Below are 15681 nucleotides of genomic sequence, written 5' to 3' on the forward strand. Positions count from 1 at the left end.
TAAGGAAGGACACTTCATATTCATCAAAGGAAAAATCCACCAAGATGAACTCTCAATCCTAAATATCTATGCCCCAAATACAAGGGCACCTACATACGTAAAAGAAACCTTACTAAAGCTCAAAACACACATTGCACCTCACACAATAATAGTGGGAGATTTCAACACCCCACTCTCATCAATGGACAGATCATGGAAACAGAAATTAAACAGTGATGTCGACAGACTAAGAGAAGTCATGAGCCAAATGGACTTAACGAATATTTATAGAACATTCTATCCTAAAGCAAAAGGATATACCTTCTTCTCAGCTCCTCATAGTACTTTCTCCAAAATTGACCATATAATTGGTCAAAAAATGGGCCTCAACAGGTACAGAAAGATAGAAATAATCCCATGCGTGCTATCGGACCACCACGGCCTAAAACTGGTCTTCAATAACAATAAGGGAAGAATGCCCACATATACGTGGAAATTGAACAATGCTCTACTCAATGATAACCTGGTCAAGGAAGAAATAAAGAAAGAAATTAAAAACTTTTTAGAATTTAATGAAAATGAAGATACAACATACTCAAACTTATGGGACACAATGAAAGCTGTGCTAAGAGGAAAACTCATAGCGCTGAGTGCCTGCAGAAAGAAACAGGAAAGAGCATATGTCAGCAGCTTGACAGCACACCTAAAAGCTCTAGAACAAAAAGAAGCAAATACACCCAGGAGGAGCAGAAGGCAGGAAATAATCAAACTCAGAGCTGAAATCAACCAAGTAGAAACAAAAAGGACCATAGAAAGAATCAACAGAACCAAAAGTTGGTTCTTTGAGAAAATCAACAAGATAGATAAACCCTTAGCCAGACTAATGAGAGGACACAGAGAGTGCGTCCAAATTAACAAAATCAGAAATGAAAAGGGAGACATAACTACAGATTCAGAGGAAATTCAAAAAATCATCAGATCTTACTATAAAAACCTATATTCAACAAAATTTGAAAATCTTCAGGAAATGGACAATTTCCTAGACAGATACCAGGTATCGAAGTTAAATCAGGAACAGATAAACCAGTTAAACAACCCCATAACTCCTAAGGAAATAGAAGCAGTCATTAAAGGTCTCCCAACCAAAAAGAGCCCAGGTCCAGACGGGTTTAATGCAGAATTCTATCAAACCTTCATAGAAGACCTCATACCAATATTATCCAAACTATTCCACAAAATTGAAACAGATGGAGCCCTACCGAATTCCTTCTACGAAGCCACAATTACTCTTATACCTAAACCACACAAAGACACAACAAAGAAAGAGAATTTCAGACCAATTTCCCTTATGAATATCGACGCAAAAATACTCAAAAAAATTCTGGCAAACCGAATTCAAGAGCACATCAAAACAATCATCCACCATGATCAAGTAGGCTTCATCCCAGGCATGCAGGGATGGTTTAATATACGGAAAACCATCAACGTGATCCATTATATAAACAAACTGAAAGAACAGAACCACATGATCATTTCATTAGATGCTGAGAAAGCATTTGACAAAATTCAACACCCCTTCATGATAAAAGTCCTGGAAAGAATAGGAATTCAAGGCCCATACCTAAACATAGTAAAAGCCATATACAGCAAACCAGTTGCTAACATTAAACTGAATGGAGAGAAACTTGAAGCAATCCCACTAAAATCAGGGACTAGACAAGGCTGCCCACTCTCTCCCTACTTATTCAATATAGTTCTTGAAGTTCTAGCCAGAGCAATCAGACAACAAAAGGAGATCAAAGGGATACAGATCGGAAAAGAAGAGGTCAAAATATCACTATTTGCAGATGACATGATAGTATATTTAAGTGATCCCAAAAGTTCCACCAGAGAACTACTAAAGCTGATAAACAACTTCAGCAAAGTGGCTGGGTATAAAATTAACTCAAATAAATCAGTTGCCTTCCTCTATACAAAAGAGAAACAACCCGAGAAAGAAATTAGGGAAACGACACCCTTCATAATAGACCCAAATAATATAAAGTACCTCGGTGTGATTTTAACCAAGCAAGTAAAAGATCTGTACAATAAGAACTTCAAGACACTGAGGAAAGAAATTGAAGAAGACCTCAGAAGATGGAAAGATCTCCCATGCTCATGGATTGGCAGGATTAATATAGTAAAAATGGCCATTTTACCAAAAGCTATCTACAGATTCAATGCAATCCCCATCAAAATACCAATCCAATTCTTCAAAGAGTTAGACAGAACAATTTGCAAATTCATCTGGAATAACAAAAAACCCAGGATAGCTAAAGCTATCCTCAACAATAAAAGGACTTCAGGGGGAATCACTATCCCTGAACTCAAGCAGTATTACAGAGCAATAGTGATAAAAACTGCATGGTATTGGTACAGAGACAGACAGATAGACCAATGGAATAGAATTGAAGACCCAGAAATGAACCCACACACCTATGGTCACTTGATTTTTGACAAAGGAGCCAAAACCATCCAATGGAAAAAAGATAGCATTTTCAGCAAATGGTGCTGGTTCAAATGGAGGGCAAGATGTAGAAGAATGCAGATCGATCCATGCTTATCACCCTGTACAAAGCTTAAGTCCAAGTGGATCAAGGACCTCCACATCAAACCAGACACACTCAAACTAATAGAAGAAAAACTAGGGAAGCATCTGGAACACATGGGCACTGGAGAAAATTTCCTGAACAAAACACCAATGGCTTATGCTCTAAGATCAAGAATCGACAAATGGGATCTCATAAAACTGCAAAGCTTCTGTAAGGCAAAGGACACTGTGGTTAGGACAAAACGGCAACCAACAGATTGGGAAAAGATCTTTACCAATCCTACAACAGATAGAGGCCTTATATCCAAAATATACAAAGAGCTCAAGAAGTTAGACCGCAGGGAAACAAATAACCCTATTAAAAAATGGGGTTCAGAGCTAAACAAAGAATTCACAGCTGAGGAATGCCGAATGGCTGAGAAACACCTAAAGAAATGTTCAACATCTTTAGTCATAAGGGAAATGCAAATCAAAACAACCCTAGATTTCACCTCACACCAGTGCGATTGGCTAGGATCAAAAACTCAGGTGACAGCAGATGCTGGCGAGGATGTGGAGAAAGAGGAACACTCCTCCATTGTTGGTGGGATTGCAGACTGGTAAAACCATTCTGGAAATCAGTCTGGAGGTTCCTCAGAAAATTGGACATTGAACTGCCTGAGGATCCAGCTATACCTCTCTTGGGCATATACCCAAAAGATGCCTCAACATATAAAAGAGACACGTGCTCCACTATGTTCATCGCAGCCTTATTTATAATAGCCAGAAGCTGGAAAGAACCCAGATGCCCTTCAACAGAGGAATGGATACAGAAAATGTGGTACATCTACACAATGGAATATTACTCAGCTATCAAAAACAACGATTTTATGAAATTCGTAGGCAAATGGTTGGAACTGGAAAATATCATCCTGAGTGAGCTAACCCAATCACAGAAAGACATACATGGTATGCACTCATTGATAAGTGGCTATTAGCCCAAATGCTTGAATTACCCTAGATGCCTAGAACAAATGAAACTCAAGACGGATGATCAAAATGTGAATGCTTCACTCCTTCTTTAAATGAGGAAAAAGAATACCCTTGGCAGGGAAGGGAGAGGCAAAGATTAAAACAGAGACTGAAGGAACACCCAATCAGAGCCTGCCCCACAGGTGGCCCATACATATACAGCCACCCAATTAGACAAGATGGATGAAGCAAAGAAGTGCAGACCGACAGGAGCCGGATGTAGATCGCTCCTGAGAGACACAGCCAGAATACAGCAAATACAGAGTCGAATGCCAGCAGCAAACCACTGAACTGAGAATAGGTCCCCTATTGAAGGAATCAGAGAAAGAACTGGAAGAGCTTGAAGGGGCTTGAGTCCCCAAAAGTACAACAATGCCAAGCAACCAGAGCTTCCAGGGACTAAGCCACTACCTAAAGACTATACATGGACTGACCCTGGACTCTGACCCCATAGGTAGCAATGAATATCCTAGTAAGAGCACCAGTGGAAGGGGAAGCCCTGGGTCCTGCTAAGATTGAACCCCCAGTGAACTAGTCTATGGGGGGAGGGCGGCAATGGGGGGAGGGTTGGGAGGGGAATACCCATAAGGAAGGGGAGGGGGGAGGGGGATGTTTGCCCGGAAACCGGGAAAGGGAATAACACTCGAAATGTATATAAGAAATACTCAAGTTAATAAAAAAAAAAAAGTATTCATAGCTATGCGGGGAATGAAAATTACAAATATGCTGAGACTCCGTTATACTCCTTAGAATGATGAATATCAAAGGAATAGACATTAACAGATGCTGATGATGACATGGGAAAACAATCCTTAATCTGTAGTGGTTTGAGGGAAAATACTCTATTCGTTACAAAGATAAGTACAAAGATTTCTAAATAAGGATTACGGATATAGCTAGGATTACGATATAACACAGATATTTTATTTTGACCATATACCCAAACATCTCTGTCTTACCAGAAAGATACTGCACATCCATGTAAACTGCTGTATTATAAAGAATAGCAAAAAAGCAATGTTTATCCTAGTGGTTCATTAGCAGATAATGGAAATGTGTTATCTAGACACAGAATTTCATTCATCTGTAAAGGAAAATGAAATCATGAAACTTTCAAGAACTAGGTGAACTTGCAAAGAACTCAGCAAGGTGACACAGACACAGGGGGAAAACACATGTTCTTTCTGAAACAAGAATATGGATCTCTTAGATATATATATATATATATATGGAGAGAGAGAGAGAGAGAGAGAGAGAGAGAGAGAGAGAACATGGAATCAAAGATAAGGAGAAAAGAGGTGTTGCAGAATCAAGGGGAGTGTAATAGGACAATGTCACTAAACTGAGTTAAAAAGAATAAAATCAGTGTCTTGAAAAGGTATCTTCATAGTCACTTTTATAGTAGAATCATTTCAGCAGCTGAAAGATGCGGTCATTCCACATGTTCATCAGCAAAGACATGCATGAAGACAACATGGTGTACACAAACAACGGTGTAGGATTTATCCTCAAAAACAGAAGTTGACACATTCTAAAACATAGATGACCACAACAGATCCTGTGTTAAGTGCTCCGACCACTCATACTAATATATGATTCCATCTAGTTGTACTAACTAAAACAATCTATTGCAAATACACAGAAGCTAAAAGGATGAGGCTAGCAAGACTGCTCAGCAGGTAAAGATGGTTTCCAAGAAGCCCGATGATCGAAGTTCAATCCAGGGTCCCCATCAAGGAAGGACAGACACAGTTCCAAAACACATCTTCTAACCTCCATACAAGTAAGCTCTCTTATGTCCACATGCTTACCCCAAGAACAAATGAATGGTATAATGAAAAATTTAAAGATATTAGAATGATGATAGACAGGAATGCAATGTGAAAGGGATAGATATTTGTTCAAGGACAGTTTTGTGTTTGTGATGAAAATGTTCTGGAGATCAGCTGCAGAACATCAGGATCATTATTCATATGAATTAACTGTATAAGTACAATGCTTAACATGGTACATTTTTGTAGCTTGAAATTAGTTCTCATCTTAAATGCAAAAGGATTATGGTTAATATATGAGAAGTTCTGGTTATGTTGAATGGTACAACTACATTGATGTTGGTCAGTTAAAGTCAGAACTGACTATGATTTATAATTTGGAGATATTGAATTTAGGGTCACAATGATGAGTTTATTTTTTTTGTCTGTAAGAAAAATACAGAAGTATATTAGTCAGGTATATAATATAATAGAGTTCTGTTGTTGTTGTTGGTTTGGTTTCACTTATTAAGAATGATAATTCCTGACATCAGGCAGATATATGATAGCTTCTGAAACTCTAGACAGTAGTCTTGACAGTAGTAATAGAGAAAGCCAAATACACCTGTGTCTATTTTCCAGAAGTGGGCAGGTTGGATTAGATAGGTTTCACATGACAAGAGCACTGTATCTGTTTATTCTTGAATATAACACATGAGCAGGATTCATATAACAGTCAGTTTGGGGTTACATTCAATAAACATGAAAATAAAATCAGGAAAATCTCTGTCATAATTCAGAATAGCTAAAGTAAAAAATATTAAACATGCTCCTTAATATACATTAAACAGGCAATTATTTCTTACTTGTAATTCAATTTTTCCTAAATCTTCAAGCATCCTTAAAGTCATTTTTTTTCTGGTAGTAAAAATCATTCTACTATTGATAAGATAATTTAATTTACTGTTATCAGTATTCTATTCCACTAATTCTTTGTGAATTAGTTATTAAGACATAAAAAAATAGAATGCTTTTCTCTCAAGGTGTATTTACTGAGGAGGAGAAATGAAAAGAATACAAGTACACCAAGCTAATTAACATAAGATGGAGATGGAACTCAGGCTTTTCCAGCTATTGCAAGGCGCTGGGTGTGATGCCCTGTGTTATCAGTAAAGAAAAATGTAGAAACCAAACAAACCTTTTTAAAACTAAAAACTAGGGGAGCCGCGAGGCCGCGATGGAGCGCAGCCCGGGCGGGCGCCGGCGCTGGAGCCCGAGCGCCGGGCAGAGCAGGAGCCGAAGCCGGAGCCGCAGCCTCAGCCCGCGAACCCCCCAGCGGCTGAGTAGTGACCTCCATCCCTGCACGCGGCTGCCGGGACATAGGGACCGCTCCAACCCGGGCCACCCAAGATCTGCTTCCTACAACCTCACACCTCAAGACACAGAGACCCAGCCTTGGGGCGCTAGCCCCACTCTCCGCTGCTCCGGCTGCTCCGGCACACCGGGATTCCAAACCTAGGACAGCGAGATCCTCTTGCTAACGAGAAGCCGCGGGCGCCCCAAAGCCTCGGGACCCGGGCGACCAAATCCCTTGCGACGCCTTCCGCGGGTGGTGGTGGTGCCCTGAGCCCCTCTCGGGCCGGGCAGACGAAGACCGACACGGCGCCCAGGCCCCCTGCCGCGGCGTCCCCGCGGCCCCAGCCCAGGGAGAAGATGAGCCTGGGCTTCCCTGAGCCTGAACCGCTCCACTCCCTGTCTTGCTGTGGGCCGAGGGCCGCCCCTGTACCAGGTGCAGGTGTGCCCCTCCTCACCAAAGACATGCAAGCCCTGACCCTGCGCACACTGGCTGCCAGCGATGTCACCAAGCACTACGAGCTCGTGCGGGAGCTGGGTAAAGGGACCTACGGGAAGGTCGACCTGGTGGCTTACAAGGGCACAGGCACTAAAATGGCCCTTAAATTTGTGAATAAGAGTAAGACCAAGCTGAAGAACTTCCTGCGTGAGGTGAGCATCACCAACAGCCTATCATCTAGCCCCTTCATCATCAAAGTCTTCGACTTGGTCTTCCAGACGGAGGAGTGCTATGTCTTTGCTCAGGAGTATGCACCTGCTGGGGACCTGTTTGACATCATCCCTCCTCAGGTGGGGCTCCCGGAGGACACAGTAAAGCGCTGTGTGCAGCAGCTGGGGCTGGCACTGGACTTCATGCACAGCAGGCAGCTGGTGCACCGCGACATCAAGCCCGAGAATGTGCTGCTGTTTGACGTGAGTGCCACCGCGTGAAGCTGGCTGACTTCGGCATGACGCGGCGCGTAGGCTGGCTGTCGTGTGAAGTGTGTAAGCCACACTATACCCTACACGGCGCCCGAGGTGTGCCAGGCTGGCCGCGCCGATGGCTTCGCGGTGGACACGGGCGTGGATGTGTGGGCATTCGGCGTGCTCATCTTCTGCGTGCTCACTGGCAACTTCCCGTGGGAGGCAGCGTCAGGCGCCGATGCCTTCTTCGAGGAATTTGTGCGGTGGCAGCGGGGTCGCCTGCCCAGGCTGCCATCCCAGTGGCGCCGCTTTACGGAGCCCGCTCTACACATGTTCCAGCGGCTTCTGGCGCTGGAGCCTGAGCGGCGTGGGCCCGCCAAGGAGGTCTTTCGCTTCCTCAAGCATGAGCTCACATCTGAGCTGCGGCGGGGGCCATCGCACCGCGCACGCAAGCCACCTGGGGACCGCCTGCCTGGGCCCCTGTGCCTTGAGGCTCCAGGGCCACTCAAGCGCACTGTGTTCACCGCGAGTGGCAGCGACTCGCGGCCTTCCCCACCCAGCGTAGGGCCCGTGGTACCGGTTCCAGTGCCAGTGCCAGTGCCAGTGCCAGTACCTGTACCTGAGGCTGGTCTGGCTCCGCCCGCACCCCCGGGCAGGACCGATGGCCGTGCGGACAAGAGCAAAGGGCAGGTGGTATTGGCCACAGCCATCGAGATCTGCGTCTGAGCCGCTGCAGCACAGCTGCTGCGGGGAAGCCGCGCACTCTAACCCGTACTAGGGACAAGGAGCAGCCGCTGCGCGGCAGTGGGAAAGAGTAGCATAGACTAGGAGGCCCAGACACCGGGTGGGTGGTGGGCTGGTGACATAGCTAGCAAAATGACCGTGCATATGGCCGGCCTCAGCACAGAGCAGCCGAGGCCCCTGACAAAGGCCAGGAGCTTGTGGGCCAGACTCTGAGCTCTGGAACCTGAACACTCCTGGCGCTTTATACCCCTTGGCAGATAACCCTACAATATTCCATCCAAACCTGGGCACAGAAAGGGGGCTTTGGTGTCAGGCAGATATGGGCACAAGATCCTTAGAAACTGGTAGGGACAGGCACTAGGTTGATAACAATGGTGTCCAGGAGGTCAGAGGAAGAGGTCAAGCCCCTTACATGTAGCAAAAGTTGTGTGCAGGAACAGACCTGAGTATCTAGTGGTACCCCTCACTTCCTCCCGCTGATGGGGACTTTGAACCCAGGAGGGAGAGCTATTACTGCAGCCACGAGGCTTTTGGGAACAGAGCTCCAATGTGTGCCCCTCCTGGGAGTAGGGGAGCAGATGGCTGGAGAACAGGAGGCTCGGCACTCCTGTGTCCCTAGGGCTAGGGAGTACATGCACAGCCCAGCTGTTCCCTCCCTGAGCATTCCACAAGCAGGGGAACAATTGTGTCAGCTATTCCTGGGTTTCTGTTGGAGTCACATGCCTGAGCCTCGGTTCTAGGCCAGTACCCTTTCAGGAGTGGAGCACATCACGGATGGGACAGGACGCCACTGAAATGACAGGAGTGAATGTGACGTGTGTCTGCTGACTTCAGTGTCCACACACCTCACCAGGCAGCTGCCAAGAGCCAGGCCTATGTTTTACCACACTCCTCAGGGAATCCCAGGAGATACCTGCTGTTGGCTCAGGTTCTTAGGCAGCAAAACAGGACTTCACCCTGCCCCGGCTCTCCTTTGGGAGCCAACACAAGAGGCTTGAGGAACCCTGCAATAACCTTAACCCAGGAGGCTGAGCCTTCTACCTGGCACCACCCAACTGGCCAACCTGTGTTGCCTCTCCTAGGTCCCTCCAAAAAGTCCCTGGTCATTCAAGGAGGTTCCATCTTGGGGCTGGCTGGCTAGCTACAAGGGGCACCAACCACCCCTCCGCCCAGAGCCCCCACCTCTACACACCCCCTTACACCCACCACAAAGGGCTATAGGTCTCCCTGCCCTGCCTGAGTCCAGTTTACAAACTGTGGTTGCTCCAGGGCCTGGTCCTACTCTCCTGGGGTGCCACCACTTCCCTAGTGGACACAGGGCCCACATATGCCAGGTAAGTAGCAAACCCCTCCTCCTGCCAAGAGCCGAGTCTCAGAAGGCCCCCATCACTGCCCTGGCCCACCTGGGGCCATTAGGCCCTCCTTCCCAGCCGCTACTTCTCCTCTTGCCTTAGGCCTCTCCACCCTGATCTGCAATAACAAGGAAGCGAGATTCCACAGTAGACATCCCGCATCCCATAAGCACCCTCTCTGTTGAGATCCTGTGTGGGAGGCTTCTCCCTTGTAGTATCTAGGATGGTAGTCCTCAGAAGAGACTTTAGGTAGGTAGCCCAGCCCCATTGTTTAGAGGTAGCAACCAGCTTGACCCCAAACAGAACTCAGGCTGGGTCAGCCTCTGCTCTTGCCACTGCTGGTACTGTCTATGTCGGTTGGGTTGGGACCCTTTGCCCCTTAGGAGAGGTGTTGGTTACAGATGTTTACCTCAGTTTGTCACTGTTGAAGAAACCAATAATAATTGCAAAAAGTTAGTAACATAGTAGACATGGAGGCATAGAAGACAAACCACAGAGGAACCTCCTCCTTTGCAATTTTTCTGTGAAGTACAGTTTGTTCATGTATGCACACATATGTGCACATCTCTGTCTCACCCCAGAGCAGGCCAAATCATCTATTGACACCTGTCCCACCCTGTGTTTCCCTCACACTGCCCCCTGTCCTTTGGTGCTTCCCAGGGGCCCCTTTGAGCTGGCTTGTGGGGTGTAGGGGAGTTCCCTGGATGGGAGGTAAGGCCTCGGGGTAGCTAGAGGTCTCCCACCAGGTTCTGTGAGCAGGCGAGCCCTGTGGCTGTGTAACCTTGCCTGAGCCCACAGGACAGGCCTGGTGGTTGGCATCAGTGTCCTAGTCTGGGGCAGAGCCTGGGTTCTCAAGCTGTAGAGCCTCACACCCCTGTCTTCCCACTCCTACCCCTTGTGTTTGTAAATACTCTGGCTTCCTTTGGCCCTAAGGAGGTTTTTAAATGTGTTATTTACTTCTCTAACTATGACAATTGCTATAAAATAAAAATTTAGAAAAATGAAAAAAAAACTAAAAACTAGGAAGAGACATGGAAGAAGAGATAGATATAAGGTAAACAATATGGAGTTTTTCAAAGAGACAGAGGCAATGAGGTGAAAGAAGAAAATGAGGGGATATCAGTTATATAATAGAGACTCAGTAGCAGCTTATGGGAGAGAGACGCTCACACAGCAGCAGGATTAGAGACACTGGACTCAGCTCTGAGTTGAAAATACTCAAATTAATCCAAAAGCTCATTCAAGTCCCTACTCTTTAAACCATAACTGGGTTCCGTTTTCCTATTCTACTTATTCTATCAATCTGTGCCACCCCACACACACACACATACATCTCTTTCTCTTCTTCACTCTCTCCTTTCCTCATTTTCCCCTCCTTTATTCTTTTTCCTTCCTTCTTTCTTCTCAGCAGAGCTTTTGAAGAATTTCATATTTTAAGTACAACTAAAGTAAAATTAAGGAAAAAAAGATGTATCCAAGATAAGGAGTGTGGCTTCTCCAAGGAGGGCTTCTTCAAGTCTTGCATGTCTCTATTTTTAGTTTTAAAAAACTAAAGGAACCATGATTCAGTATATTTTAACACAGAGGCTCACACTGCCTCTCTCTCCTCATGGCCAGGTTCAGCCTACTAGCCATGTGTAATGGCTATTCATGGTTTTCAACTTGACTATATCTGGAATGAATGACAATACAAAATTGGCTTACCTGTGATCCAGATGTTGAGGCCAGAAGACACAAGCTTCTGACCTGGGTCTTGGCATGGTGATATTGAGGCACAGTGGCTATAAAAAGCTTAGGCCCAGGCAAGGTAGCTGTGCACACCTTAATCCCAGGGAACTTAGGCAAGGATATATTTGAATTCAAAGTCAGCCTGGAACCAAAAACTTCCCAGATCCAGGCTTGTTTAATCTGGGCCACACCTTCTGCTGGAGACCTAAACAAGAACATTGGAAGAAGAAAGAGTCTCTCTTCTTCGTCTGCTTGCATTTACTTGCAGCACGTCTGCTGTAATCTCCTTCAGAAGACCAGCTGAAACAACTAGCCACATGGAACTGAGCAACTACTAGATTCTTGGACTTCCCACTTACAGCTGACCATTATTGGGGTAGTTGAACTACAGACTGTAAGTCAACAAATTCCCTTAATATATCCAGACATTCCATAAATTGTGACACTAAAAACCTTGACTAAAACACCATGTTGAGTTTACTACTCTTTCCCTGCAATGTATATACTTCTAGATGCTTCTTGTTCTTGTCTCCCTCACATCTGCAATAAAAACCTTCTCCTCAAAGATAACTTGAGACAGTCACATCCGCATGTTCATTCAAAAACCACCAAATATTATGAGGCATGAGAGAAGAGAGAGGTCATTAAGTGCCCTGAGTGTGTGTGCATTGCATCCTTCGGGTCTAGTTTTCCAAATGATTCATCCATGTTGTGTGTGTCACTCACTGTTGACTTTCATGCTGTAGACCACTCCATTGCATGTGTATAGAACAATTTTTATTGACAATTAGTAGGTAGACCCTCTTATTGTGAGCTATGGTGAATGAGACTGCTGGGAATTTGCTGTAATTAAATCTAGGTGTACATAGGCATGCATAAGGAACAGTTTTCCCTAAGTACATTAAAAATTGGGATTCACTTTTCTAAATATATCAGAAGATTTAAGAAATTACAGACATGACCCAGCAGGCCTCTGCATGTGCTTGAATTGCAGCTACAGAAAGCATCTTTCCACCAGGGGACAACAGCAGGGCCTAGTGCTAATGTCCTCTTGGCGGTAGCAGTGGCAAGAGGCTAGCTGAGAGGTCTGGGAACACTGTGCCCTCCCTGCTCTGGAGTTAGGAGCTACCTCCACGTGCTCTGCCTGAAGTGTGATGGTCCTCCTTGCCTCCCAAGACTCTTCCAGTGGCATCTGTGTTCTCAGGCCTCATTCCTTGAGTCTGTCTGACAGGAGGGAAGAGCTGACAGAACAAGCTGGCCCAGCTCACAGAGAAATGTTCAGCTGCGGAAGCTGTTCTTCACCCCAGGTTTTCTTCGTGTGCACACTGAGTTGGTCCTGGCCCTGGGGCTGGACCAAACGTGGTATCGGTGCAGATTGCTGCTGTTGAGCACCTGCGCGTTCACACGGCTGCTGCTCTTCTTTCTTGGCTAGTGCTAGGCTGCTGATTTTGCCAGTGCAGGCAAGAAACAAAGGAGCCTAACCCACAAATGCAAGCGGGAGAAAGCAGCCAGACTTGCTCTAGCCCGAGAACTCAGACACACTGAAGAGTATCAGAAGCCAGGAGCAAATGAAAAATTGGGAAGAGGTTGCCTAAAAAGCCCAAACCAAATAGATTGATTGTTGAAGTACCAGAGGATGAAATTGTTAGAACTCCCTGAAGTAAAGCAGCAAAGCAGCTACCAGAGACAGACAAGGAAAACAAAAAGTCAAAGAAAAATAAGAAATCCAAGTCGGATGCAGTTCATGCCATGATGGGAAGGAAGTTGATGAAGGAGCCTGGAAAACTAAAATTAGTTAACAGAGAGAAAGGACAACCCCCTAAACGTGATAAAGTACTGACTGACTTTGGTTCATTGGAAAATACCATCACAGTCACCACCGAGTAAATTGCAACTGCATCATTTCCTATTGGTTCCACGAAGAATAAAGATAATTCTCCTCTAAATGTTCAAATTAGCAACTTTAAGTCTGGAAAAGGAGACTCTAAAATTCAGGATTCTTCAGGGTGGAATGGAAAATCTTACCGTTTATGGAGTCTGTAAAACTCATCTCACTGCCAGGAGCCTCCCGGCCAGGAGAGGGCAGTAGTGGTGCTGCAGTTGGACTCTGGCGATGGCTTTAAGTCTGAGGGTCTTCATTCTAGCTCTCTAACTGTACTGAAATGCTTATGATAACTTCTAAAAAGTCTTAAAAACTTTCTTGCTCTTTCTGAGGGTAAAGGGCTTCTGGCTTAGGTGATTAACACCTTGAACTCAGCTGGAACTGCTCAAGTTCCAACTTTCCTCTATTAGTCAGAAATAGCAGAAGAAAAAGGAACACTTTGAAAAGTGATTATAGAGTTTATTACTAAATTGTATAAAGTGTCCTATGAAAGCTAAGGGGGAAAGCAGAAAGATCCTAAGCAGGGAAAGGGAAAAATTCTTCTAGATGTGGAAAGGGAAAATTTTCTACTCTAAGTGGGGAAAGGCAAAAAATTCTCCTAAGGGGAAGACTTTCTTTTCTCTTCTCTTTGTCCTCAGTAGCTATACATCTTTCAAAATACATGAATATATGTTACAAAGTTCATCATAAATTCACACAAAAAATAAAATCATAAGCTGAAACAGAAGTTTATGGCAGAGAATGTTTGCATGCATAACAATTACCTGGCTAAACATCCATCACCTGTCTCAGCTCCACAGGTTCACTGAGGTTTAAAACCATAACAAAGTTACTAGTGAAGTTTTTTATAGATAAACTCAGTCAATATTTTAGCTTCTGTCTTAGTACCGATAATAAATTGTTAGTTCCCTTTTTATGACCTTAATTGGTTTACAACCTCTTGGAATGTGCTCTGGGTAGGAGAAATTCTGGTTATCTAAGAGCAATTAACTGGTGACACTTGGGAGACTGGCAGAGTTCTCATTGCAGTTTTGACTATCAGGAAAAAACCCATTAGTAGTCATACTATAAAAGAGTTTAATAATCACTGACATAATTTTAGGAACTCTTATAGGATCATCATTAAGACTTAAAAATCATCTCTTTGTGTATACAGCATCACTACAAGACAAGTACATCTTCATAGCTCTGCAGAGATGTGCTGCAAAGGGATGGGCTATTACTTAGTGATTGTTATATATGTTTAATAATAACAGGAAAAGCATATTAATAGCAGAAACCATTCCTAAAATGAATTCTCTTATAGCCTTGCTTAATAAGGGCAAACCTGTGGCAGATTATATAATAATCTGAAGCAGGTTGTCTCAGGAAGATCACCTGCTACTTATAAGCTTGTCCCATTATGGCTCCCGACATCTTACCATTGAGTGCAGGTGAGGGGAAATGGAACTCTGTCCCACCTGCTTCTGCAGACAAGAGGAAAACCACTATCTGCTTGGACTCGAGACACCACTGACAGTAATGCAAATGATAAAAACTGGGGAAGGAATTGGAGTGATTGCTTAGTATTTTCTGCCACTTGGGTCTACTGTTGAACCGGTTTCTAAGACTATAACCCTATATCAATGACAAATGGACTAAGTTAAATGGCTTGTTTTCTACTGATCTGAGCTCAGACTGGAATGTACCAGCAGAGGAGTGGGGGAACTGGGTAGATGAAGAAAGAACGTTACTTCTGATGTCCCAGGAACTGATTTCTAATGCTCAAAAGTAATCAGATGATGACAAAGATAAAGGAGAGAGAATGCCAACTGGACAATCTTAAATGAAAATAAAAAAAAAACAGAAAAAAAAGAAAAAAGAAGCAAGGTGAAAACAACTATTTCATACAGGATACAGAAGAACTAGAAAAGGACATTAGAGAAGAGATTCTAGTGACTACTTGCAAAGCAATTCCAAACTGGGAAAACGTTTGTTCCCTGAAGACCGTGAGTACTATTGATCCAGCTGAAGTAGAGGTTAAAAATGAACAGTGTATCCAGACTCTTCTGCCTACTATTTCTGCTGAGCTCTTCTCAACTGCCACAGATATTACAAGGTTCACAGACAAAAGCAAGTCAAATAGGGAGCAAAACAGTGTGCCTCCCTCACCTCTGTCACAAACCAGGTCTGAAACTAACTGCCAATCTCCAAAACAAATAAAAGAGAAGAAAAAAGCAAATGGGAAATGTGATATTTTTGTCTTGAATTGGATATGTGTTTACAAATACTGTCTTGAAGATTATGTTCTCTATGCAATAAGTTTGTAAACATGTACTGAACTGTATATAAATTTAAACCAAGTTTTAAAACAAAAATGAACAAAAACACCATAAAATGGAATGAAAG

At 44.2% G+C, this 15681-nt stretch overlaps 2 pseudogenes; both read left to right on the top strand.

The window, feature by feature from the left end:
- The first annotated feature begins 6772 nt into the window (after positions 1–6772).
- Sbk1-ps1 (SH3 domain binding kinase 1, pseudogene 1) lies at positions 6773–10702 on the top strand (annotated as a pseudogene).
- Positions 10703–10714: 12 nt separating this feature from the next.
- Positions 10715–15602, top strand: Mtdh-ps1 (metadherin, pseudogene 1; annotated as a pseudogene).
- The last annotated feature ends 79 nt before the right edge of the window (positions 15603–15681 follow it).

Source organism: Rattus norvegicus, chromosome 1 (genome assembly GCF_036323735.1).
Source record: "Rattus norvegicus strain BN/NHsdMcwi chromosome 1, GRCr8, whole genome shotgun sequence".
Taxonomy (NCBI): Eukaryota; Metazoa; Chordata; class Mammalia; order Rodentia; family Muridae; genus Rattus; species Rattus norvegicus.